The sequence below is a fragment of the Myxine glutinosa genome, chromosome 2 (assembly GCF_964187855.1).
Source record: "Myxine glutinosa chromosome 2, kmMyxGlut1.1, whole genome shotgun sequence".
In the NCBI taxonomy this organism is placed as follows: domain Eukaryota; kingdom Metazoa; phylum Chordata; class Myxini; order Myxiniformes; family Myxinidae; genus Myxine; species Myxine glutinosa.
In genome coordinates, this window is record NC_136262.1 from 76,662,662 (window position 1) to 76,676,101 (window position 13,440).

Sequence of the window (13,440 nt, forward strand, 5' to 3'; positions counted from 1 at the left end):
CTTCCTGACGCCAACCCTTTTTGCCGCCTTCAACGACAAACAGGGAATTACCAGTGAACTGGTACTCAATTAGCCGACCTCGGAAGGATGACAGGCTGAGTCAACCCCCCTGGCATTAATTCGGCGATCGACCGAGATTCGAACCCAGGATCCTAAGCCGGCACCCTAGCCGCTAGCCCAACACCAGAAATGGTGTCATGAACACAATTTATTTACGCACAAGCACAAAAGCAAGACGGGCCGATTTCCGATTCCGACGGGCCGACGGGCGAGACGGGCCGATTTCCGATTCCGACGGGCCGATTTGGAGCAAGAAAAAGAACGAGACGGGAGAAAAAGGAGAGAAACGAGACGGGGAAAGCCGATTGGAGAGGCGAGTGAGGCGCGATTGGAGAGGAGTGTGAGGCGCGATTGGAGAGGAGTGTGAGGCACGATTGGAGAGGAGTGTGAGGCGTGATTGGAGAGGAGTGTGAGGCACGATTGGAGAGGAGTGATTGGAGGGGAGTGTGAGGCACGATTGGAGAGGAGTGTGAGGCACGATTGGAGAGGAGTGTGAGGCGCGATTGGAGAGGAGTGTGAGGCGCGATTGGAGAGGAGTGTGAGGCGCGATTGGAGAGGCGTGTGAAGGATTGGAGAGGAGAGGAGTGTGAGGGATTGGAGAGGTGAGGGATTGGAAAGGAGAGGGATGTGAGGGTTTGGAGAGGAGAGGAGTGCTAGGTGGAGAGAGGAGAGTGTCAGGTGGAGACAGGAGAGTGTCAGGTGGAGACAGGAGAGTGTCAGGTGGAGAGGAGTGAGGGGTCACATATTATGTGAAATAACTAAATTCACACCATTTCTGGATCTGATGACTTGCCAGTAACCATTTTGTAAAAATGAATGTGCAGCATATAACTCAATATGTCGAAATGTCACACACATCCATGCCCGTGGGATTCCCACGGGTGACCCCGCTAGTCTATATTATAATAGCCGTAGATGATTCTGTCTGTCTGTCTGTCTATCTGTTGGGTGTCTGTCCGGGGTGTGGCTTACTCGGTTTGCAGAGTAGCTCCACCCATAGCTCCACCCATTCTGGGAGTGGCTATAAACAAATATCCACCATTTTATTAACTCGCATAGCTTTGAGTCCTGTTTTGTAGGCCCGTGGTGTCTTGCTCTCCCCCAGTTTTATTTCAAATCAAATTCGATAAATCATTTCATTTTTCACAGTCGCTAACATAGTTTTAGACTCGGTTGAAAAAAAACGGGAAGAAAATCCGATGAAAGTTGCCGTTTATAGAACGAAATGAATTCTCAAAGGCCTGTAACTTCAAGGCCATTGAGTCTCTCTCACGCCTTTATCTCCAATCTAACTCACCATATGATTTCATTTTTATCGATGGTTTTACTTTTAGACTCGGTGTCAGCAATAATTGAGAACAATCCACACACGCGGGAAAATGCAGAGATATATTTTTTAAAATCGCGTCATGGTGTATCATACACCGCCCAACATGACACCGCCGGCAATGTGTCGATATATATTAAAAATTCGCTTTTGCTTTTCCGTTATGATATATTACTATTTCGTTTGATGATAGTCGTCACAAAAACGTCAACAATGATGCCGACATATATTTCTTCGTTTTTATTTCATTCAACATATTAGCCGGAAGTAAAATATGTTTCAGGAAATTACCGAGAGATATTTCTTCGTTCTTTTTATTAGTTATGTGCGCATACACTTTAAATAGGTTTATTTGAAATCTTTATTTTTCCACAATATAATTTACTTGCCATTTATCATTTGATGATTACGAGACAAATTCCTCTTGAGGATCGTGACAATTCATGCGTTGCGTGGAAACTTCCATTTCCAAAATGAATGAGACGATCGATGAAGAACGACTCGGTGTCACCAACGCGGGAAAATGCAGAGATATATTTTTTAAAATACACCATATCACCGCACAACACCGCCCAACAGCCAACAAGTATCATACACCGCCCAACAGCCAACGAGCATCATACACCGCCCAACATGACACAGACCGCAACATGTCGACATTATCGCTTTTTCTTTAAACCGAGTGAACCGAGCCGAAGCGAATACACCGCGTGAATTCACCGAGCGAATTTCAGCCAATTCCACCTATTTCTTCGTTTTTATTTTATTCGTTACCAGCAGAAGTACCCAGCGTTGCCGGGCGGGGGAGGGGGGAAGGGCACGTACACTTTAAACATGTATATACATGTGGGATGTGGGATATATACATGTGGGACATGTGTACGTGTGTGTACGTGTGTACGTGTGTGTGTGTGTGTGTGTGTGTGTGTGTGCGCGTGAATATGTGTGTGTGTGTATATATGTGTGTGTATGTGTATGTAGGCTAACCCCCGCTCTAGCAGGGAAAATGGCCTTAAAATGCATGTTGTTGTTGTATGTGTATATACATGTCTGTGTGTGTGTGTTTGTGTGTATATGTGTCTGTACGTGTGTGTGTGTGTGTGTGTATGTGTGTGTGTGTGTGGAGATGTATATATGTGTATATATGTGTATATGTGGATACATATGTGTATACATATTTGCATATGTGCATATGTGTATATGTGTCTGTACGTGTGTGTGTGTGTGTCTGTTTGTGTGTGTGTGTGTGTGTGTGTGTGTGTGTGTGTGTGTGTGTGTGTGTGTGTGTGTGTGTGTGTGTGTGTGTGTGTGTGCATGTGTGTCGATGTACGTGTGTGTGTATGTGTATATGTGTGTGGGTGTATATGTGTGTGTGTGTGTATATGTAAACATGGGCCGGTGTGTGTGTAAAGTGTGAGGAGGTATTGGAGAGGAAAATGCAGAGATATATTTTTTTAAATCGCGCCATGATGATAAACGAAAATACACCGCCTAAAATAACAGTCGACATATATTTAAAATTCGCCATACACATCCATGCGGGAATCCCACGGGCATGGATGTGTGTGACATTTCGACATATTGAGTTACATGCTGCGCCTGCACATTCAGTTATATAAGATGGTTACTGGCAATTGATCACATCCACAAATGATGTAATCCACACAATGTACTTTACATAACGTTAATAGGAATACATGCCCGTGTAGATGGGAATGACATATAATTCACCGAAAACGTTGAAGCAACCGCATAATATTACGGTGATGTTTAACTCTGAGAATAGTTCTAAATTTAAAAAACTTTCTTCTGATATTTGTGATTTATTTCAAACAAACTGTATTTCCCAGCTACACGGGCATGTATTCCTATTAACGTTATGTAAAGTACATAAATTGTGTGGATTACATCATTTGTGGATGTGATCAATTACCAGTAACCATTTTATATAACTGAATGTGCAGGTGCAGCATCTAACTCAATATGTCGAAATGTCACACACGTCCATGCCCGTGGGATTCCCACGGGTGACCCCGCTAGTATATATATATATATATATATATATATATATATATATATATATATATATATATATATATATATATATATATATATATATATATATATATATATATATATATATATATATATATATATATATATATACAGTCTCGTGAAAAAGTAAGTACACCCCATGTAAAGTTTGGACTTTTTCAACATATTTCAACATACAGCTATTTGATCTTCATTTCAACAATATTGATAGATAAAGGTGATATAATTTAACAAATATCATGAAACATTTACATTTTGTAGTCCATTGTATAATTTAAATAAACGTAAATGCAAATTTCGCATGTGGAAAAAGTAAGTACACCCCTATATTTATCACTACTTCAAATACCTAAAATTAGAATCAGGTGCAAATGATTAGAACATCGTTAGAGATGATCTTGGAGGAACCTGTCTTATTTAAACATCAGACATTTAGTTTGGTTTGCTCTTTCTTGTTGAAGTGTGCGGCGTCACCCTGTCTAGATCAAAAGAGCTCTCTGAGGCCTTCAGAAAGAAGGTTATAGATACCTACGAGTCTGGGAAGGGATTTAAAAAGATCTCCAAACAATTTGAAATCAATCATTCGACTGTGCGGAAGACCATCTACAAGTGGAGAAGATTCCAAGCAACTGCCAACTTGTTCAGGCCAGGCCGCCCCAGCAATTTCAGCCAAAGAGCAGACCGCAAGATGCTGAAAGAAGTCTCGAAGAACCCCAGAATGTCATCACGGGACCTACAGGTAGCTCTTGCCACTGTTGATGTCAAAGTGCACGGGTCTACCATTAGAAAGAGGCTGCACAAATTTTATCTACATGGGAGGTGTGCCAGGAGGAAACCTTTGCTGTCCAGAAAGAACATCAGGGCAAGACTAAAGTTTGCCAATGAACACCTCGACAAAGACCAGCACTTCTGGAACAATGTGCTCTGGACAGATGAGTCAAAGGTGGAGCTTTTGGCCACAGTACCAGAAGACATATTTGGCGAAAACCAAAGACAGCATTTGACAACAAGAACCTGATACCAACTGTAAAGCATGGTGGTGGAAATATTATGGTTTGGGGCAGCTTTGCTGCATCAGGGCCTGGGCCTGGGCAGCTCAACATCATAGAATCCACTATGAATTCTTCATTGTACCAGAGGGTGCTTGAGAATAATGTGAGGCCATCTGTCGGAAAGTTGAAGCTCAACCGAAGGTGGACCTTGCAACATGACAATAACCCTAAACATACCAGTAAATCCACCAAGAAATGGCTGAAAAGAAAGAAATGGAGGGTTCTGGAATGGCCAAGTCAAAGCCCGGATCTAAATCCCATCGAGATGTTGTAGGGGGATTTGAAACGAGCTGTGCATGCAAGAAACCCCTCAAACATCGCACAGCTGAAAGAATTCGGCATGGAGGAGTGGGCAAAAATCTCTCCCAGTCGATGTCAGAGACTGGTAGACAGTTATAAGAAACGCCTACTTGAGGTTGTTTCTGTCAAAGGGGGCAATACCACCTATTAGAGCCAAGGGTGTGCTTACTTTTTCCACATGCGAAATTTTCATTTATGTTTATTTAAATTATACAATGGACTACAAAATGTAAATGTTTCATGATACTTGTTAAATTATATCACCTTTATCTATCAATATTGTTGAAATGAAGATCAAATACCTGTATGTTGAAAAAGTCAAAACTTTACATGGGGTGTATTTACTTTGTCACGTGACTATATATATATACACATATACACATATATATACACATATACACATATATATATGTATATATATATATATATATATATAATATATATATACTAGCGGGGTCACCCGTGGGAATCCCACGGGCATGGATGTGTGTGACATTTCGACATATTGAGTTATATGCTGCACATTCATTTTTACAAAATGGTTACTGGCAAGTCATCAGATCCAGAAATGGTGTGAATTTAGTTATTTCACATAATATGTGACCCCTCACTCCTCTCCACCTGACACTCTCCTGTCTCCACCTGACACTCTCCTGTCTCCACCTGACACTCTCCTCTCTCCACCTAGCACTCCTCTCCTCTCCAAACCCTCACATCCCTCTCCTTTCCAATCCCTCACCTCTCCAATCCCTCACACTCCTCTCCTCTCCAATCCTTCACACGCCTCTCCAATCGCGCCTCACACTCCTCTCCAATCGCGCCTCACACTCCTCTCCAATCGCGCCTCACACTCCTCTCCAATCGTGCCTCACACTCCTCTCCAATCGTGCCTCACACTCCCCTCCAATCACTCCTCTCCAATCGTGCCTCACACTCCTCTCCAATCACGCCTCACACTCCTCTCCAATCGTGCCTCACACTCCTCTCCAATCGCGCCTCACACTCCTCTCCAATCGCGCCTCACTCGCCTCTCCAATCGGCTTTCCCCGTCTCGTTTCTCTCCTTTTTCTCCCGTCTCGTTCTTTTTCTTGCTCCAAATCGGCCCGTCGGAATCGGAAATCGGCCCGTCTCGCCCGTCGGCCCGTCGGAATCGGAAATCGGCCCGTCTTGCTTTTGTGCTTGTGCGTAAATAAATTGTGTTCATGACACCATTTCTGGTGTTGGGCTAGCGGCTAGGGTGCCGGCTTAGGATCCTGGGTTCGAATCTCGGTCGATCGCCGAATTAATGCCAGGGGGGTTGACTCAGCCTGTCATCCTTCCGAGGTCGGCTAATTGAGTACCAGTTCACTGGTAATTCCCTGTTTGTCGTTGAAGGCGGCAAAAAGGGTTGGCGTCAGGAAGGGCATCCGGCCGTAAAACATTGCTTCAAAAAGGGGACAAAAAAACAACAACTACCACGGTCCCCGAAAAGGCCAACCCCCGCTTTGCGGGGAAAAATGGCCTCTAAACGGTGGTTTTTACACCATTTCTGGATCTGATGACTTGCCAGTAACCATTTTGTAAAAATGAATGTGCAGCATCTAACTCAATATGTCGAAATGTCACACACATCCATGCCCGTGGGATTCCCACGGGTGACCCCGCAAGTTTGCATTGACGTTCGTCGATGGACTCGTTCGCCCGTCTCATTCGTTTTCTTGCTGCATCCTGTTCAAGTCTGCGTTCTTCATCGATCGTCTCATTCATTTTGGAAATAGAAGTTTCCACGCAGCGCATGAATTGTCACGATCCTCAAGAGGAATTTGTCTCGTAATCATCAAATGATAAATGGCAAGTAAATTATATTGTGGAAAATTAAAGATTTCAAATAAACCTATTTAAAGTGTATTCGCACATAACTAATTTTAAAAAACGAAGAAATATCTCTCGGTAATTTCCTGAAACATATTTTACTTCCGGCTAATAATGTTGAATTAAATAAAAACGAAGAAATATATGTCGGCATCATTGTTGACGTTTTTGTGACGACTGTCATCAAACGAAAAAGTAATATATCTTAACGGAAAAGCAAAAGCGAATTTTTAATATATATCGACACGTTGCCGTCGGTGTCATGTTGGGCGGTGTATGATACACCATGACGCGATTTTTAAAAATATATCTCTGCATTTTCCCGCGTGTGTGGAATGTTCTCAATTATTGCTGACACCGAGTCCAAAACCATCGATAAAAATGAAATCATATGGTGAGTTAGATTGGAGATAAAGGCGTGAGAGAGACTCAATGGCCTTGAAGTTGAAGTTACAGGCGTTTGAGAATTCATTTCGTTCTATAAACGGCAACTTTCATTGGATTTCCTTCCCGTTTTTTTTCAACCGAGTCGAAAACTATGTTAGCGACTGTGAAAAATGAAATGATATATCGAATTTTTAATATATATCGACACGTTGCCGTCGGTGTCATGTTGGGCGGTGTATGATACACCATGACGCGATTTTTAAAAATATATCTCTGCATTTTCCCGCGTGTGTGGAATGTTCTCAATTATTGCTGACACCGACTCTAAAACCATCGATAAAAATGAAATCATATGGTGAGTTATATTGGAGATAAAGGCGTGAGAGAGACTCAATGGCCTTGAAGTTACAGGCATTTGAGAATTCATTTCGTTCTATAAACGGCAACTTTCATCGGATTTTCTTCTCGTTTTTTTTCAACCGAGTCTAAAACTATGTTAGCGACTGTGAAAAATGAAATGATATATCGAATTTAAAATAGATATCGACACATTGCCGTCGGTGTCATGTTGGGCGGTGTATGATACACCATGACGCGATTTTAAAAAATATATCTCTGCATTTTCCCGCGTGTGTGGAATGTTTGTGGAAAATTAAAGATTTCAAATAAACCTATTTAAAGTGTATGCGCACATAACTAATAAAAAAAACGAAGAAATATCTCTCGGTAATTTCCTGAAACATATTTTACTTCCGGCTAATATGTTGAATGAAATAAAAACGAAGTAATATATGTCGGCATCATTGTTGACGTTTTTGTGACGACTATCATCAAACGAAATAGTAATATATCATAACGGAAAAGCAAAAGCGAATTTTTAATATATATCGACACATTGCCGGCGGTGTCATGTTGGGCGGTGTATGATACACCATGACGCGATTTTAAAAAATATATCTCTGCATTTTCCCGCGTGTGTGGATTGTTCTCAATTATTGCTGACACCGAGTCTAAAAGTAAAACCATCGATAAAAATGAAATCATATGGTGAGTTAGATTGGAGATAAAGGCGTGAGAGAGACTCAATGGCCTTGAAGTTACAGGCCTTTGAGAATTCATTTCGTTCTATAAACGGCAACTTTCATCGGATTTTCTTCCCGTTTTTTTTCAACCGAGTCTAAAACTATGTTAGCGACTGTGAAAAATGAAATGATTTATCGAATTTGATTTGAAATAAAACTGGGGGAGAGCAAGACACCACGGGCCTACAAAACAGGACTCAAAGCTATGCGAGTTAATAAAATGGTGGATATTTGTTTATAGCCACTCCCAGAATGGGTGGAGCTATGGGTGGAGCTACTCTGCAAACCGAGTAAGCCACACCCCGGACAGACACCCAACAGATAGACAGACAGACAGACAGACAGAATCATCTACGGCTATTATAATATAGATATACATATATATATAAAAATATAAATATATATATATACATATTTACATACATATATACATATATATATATATACATATATATATATATATATATATATATATATATATATATATATATATATACATATATACATATATATATACATACAATATATATATATATAAATAAATATATATACAGACTTGGCATTTAATATGGAATATTTTTTTTGTGGGGGTGTACTTACTTTTCAAGATGTCTTAGAACCAAAAGTTCATTGGAATTATATTGAAATTATTCTAGATTTTGTTAATGTGACCTTTAAAAGAAACAAAAACCACATTTGACATTTCGAAACAAATAAATTGATCCTTGAAAGTGATGCAAACTGATATTGAACTCAATTCATGGACAGTACTGTGTTAAACTTCTGTACGTTTTCCAGAAGTATCTCTTTATTTTGCACATTATCCCAAAAAATTTTAAACAAAAACAAAAGTTAAATTACGACTGGGATTACGGACAGTAAAATTGCAGTTCAGTACTTCGTGTAACCCCCACGAGCATTCAGGAGAGCACGTACACGTTGAGGCATGCTGTTCACGAGATTTGCCAAGGTTTGGATAGGAATCGCTTGCCATGCAGTGACAATAGCCTGCTGCAATTCACGCACAGAGGTCGGCTGCTGGTCCAAGTGGTCGATTTGACGCGTTAATTCTGCCCACAAGTTCTCTATCGGATTCATATCCGGGGACATGGCAGGCCACTCCATATGCTCTACACTACGGTCAGCAAGAAAGTGTTGGATCATGCGAGCACGATGAGGCCGTGCATTGTCATCTTGGAAGACAAAGTTTCCTCGAAAGGCTGCACGAGCAAATGGAAGCAATGTTTCTTCCAGAATGGCCCTGCACTTGAACTGGTTCAAGTTTCCATTCAGAACAACCAGGTCAGTTTTGCCCCCTGCATGAAAAGCAGCCTAAACGGTCACCCCACCACCTCCAGCTTGGATTCTTGGCACTATACAATCTTTGTTGTAGGCTTCATGCACTTGTCTGCGCACTCGGACACGGCCATCTTGACGATAGACCAGAAATCTAGACTCGTCACTGAAGATCACATGATTCCAGTGTCCTGGCTGCCATTGACGGTGCTCTCTGGCCCACTGCAATCGGCGCTGGCGGTGTTGTCTGGTCAGGCGTGGCTTTCTCAGGGGATGCCTGGCACGATAGCCTGCTTGAACCAGTCGTTGGTTGACGAGCCTTCTGTATACAGGCACATTTGTCAGTTGCTGCCACTCAGCCCTAAGCCGATTAGCTGACTTGGTACGGCCATTGCAGACTAACTGGTGCAGCTGGCGATCATCCCTCCTTGTGGTTCTGCGGGGACGTCCTGGCCTCGGTATTGGAGTTGGTACACCCCTCTGAGCATTTCGTTTGAGGATCTTTGACACCTGACCTTGAGTGATGCCATACTGCCGAGCAATAGCACGCTCTTTCATGCCGTAATTTCGTAAAGCCACCACTCCATGACAAACAGCATTGTCGAGTTGACGGACCATCTCCAGAGGAAGCGGCAATAACTTTTGGAGACGTGCAGCAGTTGTTTTCCATTAATACAGAACGCAACAACCCTTGTATACCCGACTGTGAAGCCAATCGTCAAATGCACCTGTCCGTACATTTTGCCACGCCACCTGTGATATAATCCTGTTGTTGACTTCTTGCTGCGACAGACAATCAGTGACATGGTTCTTTTAACAAATAAATCACCAAAGTGTAAAAGAAACTCACCAGATTGATATACTGAGTTAAGAAAGTAAACCCAAGTCAAGAAAAAATATATATTCCATATTAAATGCCAAGTCTGTGTGTATATATACACAAAGAATTAAGTTAAGCACCCCCCCCGTTTTTTTACAACCTCGCACATTACAAGTTTGTTGTCGTCCAAACAGTGTAATATACCCATGATATTGCTATATTTTCTGGAGAAGTGATATTATGGTCACATAAAAACATAACAATCATGCCGTTTTCAATATTTTATTCTGAATAATTTAAGGTGAAATTTTTTGGGAATTTTAGGCATATTTGCACCTCAATTTAAGTATGGAGCTATAGGTCCATCACGGACAGTGTGGATGACGTTTATGTTTTCTAACGTACAGTCATTGTTCTGAGAAGACCTCTAGCGATCTTTGCGTCAATAACGTGTGTAGGACCCACGTGATCGGAGCACTGACTCAACCCTACGTCTCATAGACCCTGTAAGCCGTCGTATGCGTTGCTGTGGCAGGTTGTTCCATTCCCGATGTAATGCACGTTCCAATTCATCCAGATTGGCTATTGGAGGGACCATCTTCGCAATTTGTCGTCCCAACATGTCCCAAACGTGCTCGAGGGGGTTCAGGTCAGGACTGTACGCAGGCCAGGGGATGGTTGTCACAGCACCTTGCTCCAGCAAGGCTCGGACGCGTCTCGCACGGTGAGGCCTGGCGTTGTCATTCATGAAGATGGGTCTGCTGGCGAGGTTGTGGTCATCGAAGTGCGGGATTACGGTGGTATTCAGGATTTCCTCGGCATATCGCTCTCCGTTGAGGTTACCTCGCACAGTTATCAGGTCCAACTTACAGTCATGGGAGAAGCATCCCCAGACCATAATCGAGCCACCACCAAAGGGTACCGTTGGTTGAATGTTTTTAGGTGCATACGCGGTGTTTTTGTGGCGCCACACCCGAACACGCCCATCTGTCACGTACAGCAAGAACCGGCTTTCATCCGACCAATGAACTCGCCTCCAAGACCGGATGTTCCATCCACGTCGCGCTAGGCACCATGCCAAACGCTCCCTCTGATGTCGTTCGAGTAGCCTTGGACGCTTGATCACTCGTCTTGACCTTAAACCGGCCGATTTCAGGCGGTTCCTCACGGTACGGTGACATAGCCTTCTGTTGGGCAGCCAGTTGTCCTTCAGGAAATGGCTCGAGGCGAAGGGATATCGTCGCACCAGTCTCAAAAGCGCTCTATCTTGGCGGACTGTTGTCACGCGAGGTCTTCCAGACCTTGGGCGGTCCTTCACCGCATCCGTTTCCTGGTGTTTCTGCACCAACCGACTGATCACCGAATGGTGGTAACCAAACGTTCGAGCTACAGCTTTTCTGGACATTCCGGACTCGATCATGCCTATTATCCGCCATCGTTCTCCGTCCGACAACCGTCTACGAGCCACCATTACGAGAAAATGACCATGTAACCCCCACACGAGCTCAGGCGTGACTTGCAATAACCCGTGATGATAGTGCATTTACAGAAAATCACGACCACGTGGATGATAACACGTGCTGCACGAGCGATGGGCGTCACAGATGAGTGCACTCATCTGCATTTCATCAATGGATAATTGCTAATGTCATACCAATCATTATTTGATCTCACATACCTTAGAATATATGCCAATGTATACATATACACAAAGAATATATATTAGGGGGTGCTTACCTTAATTCGTTGTGTAGGGGTGCTTAACTTAATGGCCTTAAAATGCATGTTGTTGTTGTATGTGTATATACATGTCTGTGTGTGTGTGTTTGTGTGTATATGTGTCTGTACGTGTGTGTGTGTGTGTGTGTATGTGTGTGTGTGTGTGGAGATGTATATATGTGTATATATGTGTATATGTGGATACATATGTGTATACATATTTGCATATGTGCATATGTGTATATGTGTCTGTACGTGTGTGTGTGTGTGTCTGTTTGTGTGTGTGTGTGTGTGTGTGTGTGTGTGTGTGTGTGTGTGTGTGTGTGTGTGTGTGTGTGTGTGTGTGTGTGTGTGCATGTGTGTCGATGTACGTGTGTGTGTATGTGTATATGTGTGTGGGTGTATATGTGTGTGTGTGTGTATATGTAAACATGGGCCGGTGTGTGTGTAAAGTGTGAGGAGGTATTGGAGAGGAAAATGCAGAGATATATTTTTTTAAATCGCGCCATGATGATAAACGAAAATACACCGCCTAAAATAACAGTCGACATATATTTAAAATTCGCCATACACATCCATGCGGGAATCCCACGGGCATGGATGTGTGTGACATTTCGACATATTGAGTTACATGCTGCGCCTGCACATTCAGTTATATAAGATGGTTACTGGCAATTGATCACATCCACAAATGATGTAATCCACACAATGTACTTTACATAACGTTAATAGGAATACATGCCCGTGTAGATGGGAATGACATATAATTCACCGAAAACGTTGAAGCAACCGCATAATATTACGGTGATGTTTAACTCTGAGAATAGTTCTAAATTTAAAAAACTTTCTTCTGATATTTGTGATTTATTTCAAACAAACTGTATTTCCCAGCTACACGGGCATGTATTCCTATTAACGTTATGTAAAGTACATAAATTGTGTGGATTACATCATTTGTGGATGTGATCAATTACCAGTAACCATTTTATATAACTGAATGTGCAGGTGCAGCATCTAACTCAATATGTCGAAATGTCACACACGTCCATGCCCGTGGGATTCCCACGGGTGACCCCGCTAGTATATATATATACTGTTACGGATTCGTCACTTACGTTGTTGTGGTTTTCATCCACTTGAAACATTTCTGGTTCCACGTATTATTATTGTTGTTTGAGGGAAATAGCAATTATTATTGTCAAAAGGTAAAAGGTTAATGTTTTAAATGAAACAGGAACCGGACGGCGACGAAGAGGAAGAGGAGAAAAAGAGGGCGGAGCGAGTGAGTCGGACAAGAAAGCCGAGCTGCTCCGAGTTCTGAAGCGAACGTTGTCGAACGGGAGTCATGAGCGAACTTTCGGGTTTCCCGGGAAAGGGATCCCTGCGACAGAGTTGTCATCGCTGTGACCGACCAACATGCTTGTCAGGTTTTTGGCGGTGGATTCCGAGGAGAATTATCGGCGGGCTGTTAATTCTCAAGAACGGGTCGTC